Here is a 2,931-nt window from a genome sequence, read left to right as displayed (position 1 = left end):
TCACAGGAGGTATTGTGTTTGTTGTCTTAAATTGGGGCCCTGTTAAAAAAAGTGTTAGAAGTGATGTAGCAGCAACAACAAAAAAGCAACATAGATGTAAGCCCACTTATAAAGGGAATACAGTAAGCCAATTTGAATAGGAAAGTGAGAATATGAAATAGTTCTTGTTGATTTTCTTTTCAATGAAAATACTTTTGGAAAGGAAAATTATTGGTATTAACACAGTGGTGTGATGGTGTCACAGACAGGAAAGAGAAAATGCAACGAGAAAGAAGGGAGCTATATAATTTCAGCACAGTCATTATCTTTAGTTAGAAATTTGCAGAGGTGGGTTTTAAGGAAAAGGAAATTGGCCATGAAAGAATGGTGTAAATGATTGAATGTCTAAACAAATCTTTCCCAAAGAAATCTCACAGATTTCAAAGGAACAAATATTATCTTAAACAGAGAATGATTTCATTAAAAAATGTTTTACTAAATATTATATTCTCTTGCTTCTTTCTTCTTGTTCTTTATTTATTTCCAATGCTCTGTTACCTTCCTGTGGCATAAAATTAAGTTGGTTTTGCATATGTTCTCTTTTTCACACCACACCCATACACCCCAACATCCTCACACCCACAGACTCACAGAAATTCAAAATTCAAATGTATTTTTTCATAATTCAGTTTTCTCTTGAACCACACAGAAGTTAGGGGCATCCTCCTCTCTGTAGTCAAAAATCCAATATAACTTAAGTTGGCCCTCCACTGATAGATTCCCACTAATGGAGCCCCCCACCCCTTTTATAAGGTGAGTTTGAATTGTACAGGTGAAATGACTTGCCTGGGTCAATTCAACTGCTGTCACCTGAAAAATAAAAATAAATCTGCATCTACACGAACCAGCTAGTTCAGGGGTGGGCAACCCCTGGCACGCGTGCCAAACATGGCACACCAGTAACTTTTGCTGGCACGCGAAACCCTCTCTTATAATCTTCCATTTACAATTTTTTTCTTAATATTGACTTTTTTATTTTTTAGATAAATTCAGTGTTAGTTCATCTTAGATAAATAAATAATTTTACATAACAAGTTATCTTAAAGACCATAGACATGGATTGACGAGTGAGGGGTAGAGCAATTTCTATGCCTCTGCCTTAACTCTCCCTGTCTTCCTAGATCCGACCAGTGTTTTGGTTTCATCCACATACACTTGTGAATCTTTGTTCTCAGTGATGAATTTTGTTAAGTCTCATAATAGGAGTAGCCTGACGGATGAAAGTAGTAGCTCGTGCATATCTCTGAAGGTCACTAAATATAAACCTGATGTAAAATCTCTGTCATCAGTGATGCAGCAGCAAAAGTCCCACTGATAATATCAAACGGAGTCATAAAGTTTTCTGTTGGACTATCATTGTACATGTATACATTAAAAAAGTATTTTTCATCATCATATACTGTGTTTTTGCCGCTAGAATGAATTTTATTATTTCTTCAAGGTTCTTCACATATGTACACCTTAAGAGATATCAAGTAGGCATAACATGTTCTCAAAAAATTAGGGTTGGCACGCAGAAGAATTTTGAGTCAGAGATTTTGCTGGTTTTGGCACGCACTCACAAAAAGGTTGCCCACCCCTGATCTAGTTCAAAGCCATGTTATCAAAGATTCAGCTGTAATCTAATATTTCCTCAGCATCATCTTTCCTTAAGGAGCATTTTAAAAGTCATATTTCATGTGTTTTTAAGTCATCATTATTTTAACATCTGTATTTTAAGTAATATAAAACAGTATGGATAAATGCATATTTTCACTAAATGATAATATTTGACTAATTTAAAGTTATCTTAAATTATGGTAGGCAGAATAACAATATGGTAGGCAGAATCACAATCACAGCCCCAAATGCCCATGTCCTAATCCCCAAACCTATGACCATTTCTGGTTGCAAGATGAAGGGGCAGTAGATCAGCTAATTTCAAAATAGAAAGATTAGATGGTCTGGGATTTGGGATGTGCAAAGTAATGTCAAGAAGGTGGATGGGAAGGGTGTGTTGGAATCCTCCCCAAAGCTACTGTCCCTCATCTGCCATAGGCATCGGCAGAGCTGCCGGGCCAGAACTGGCCTGGGGACTGGAGTAGCAGGAGCTGGGCTTCCAGATGCAGAGAGCTGGCCTCAAAGAGAGTGAGCTGGCCTTGTGCAGAGTTGGGGGAGGTGGGCAGTGACAGCGCTATATGCTACTGGTGCTGCCAGAGGATGGGATTGTTGCCTTTGGGGTAGGATGCCCGGAGGTGAGGATAGCGAGGGTGGCTAAACGTTATTTTTATCCATGTAAGAGTAGGCTATACAGTAATGCACTTCAAAAAGAAGCCGCTGCCACAGAAGAGGCAGCTGATGCTCCTCATGTGGCGACTATATGGCTCTCGGGAAGGGCAAAGAGCTGGGAACTGGTTGATTCAGGACTGCTCTGTTCAAGTGGATAGAGAGCAAAAGCCCAGGGAGTGAAAAGAGAAACTCAAAGCAACAAGGCTGGTTGGGGGAGAGAACTGGCTAAGGGAGCCTGAGGGAGTGGTGAAAACAGGAAGCCTGGGCCTCCCCAGAACACAGAACTCGGATCTGGATCTAGGAGGGAGGGTCAGGAGCCTGGTCTCCTGCTGCCCCTGTTTCTGGGTTGCAGAAAATTGCTTCACTGTGTCTGTGCCTAGACTTTCTCTGCTGTCCATTCCTCTCCATCTGATCCCATAGTCGTTTAGGTTCAAATAACCTGGATTCAAATCCTGCATCTATCACTTCGTAACCTTAAGACCTTTGACAAATTAGTGGATCTCTTCTTTTAAATGGGGTGTTGATAATACCTACCTAAGAATTTGGAGAAGTTAATTGGTTAAATTATGCACAGGGGTCAGGGTTGCATGGGCAGAGTTCATATTAAGTGTTAATACTCAGTTT

Source organism: Myotis daubentonii, chromosome 4 (assembly GCF_963259705.1).
Source record: "Myotis daubentonii chromosome 4, mMyoDau2.1, whole genome shotgun sequence".
Lineage (NCBI taxonomy): Eukaryota > Metazoa > Chordata > Mammalia > Chiroptera > Vespertilionidae > Myotis > Myotis daubentonii.
Note: the sequence above shows the minus strand (reverse complement) of the source record.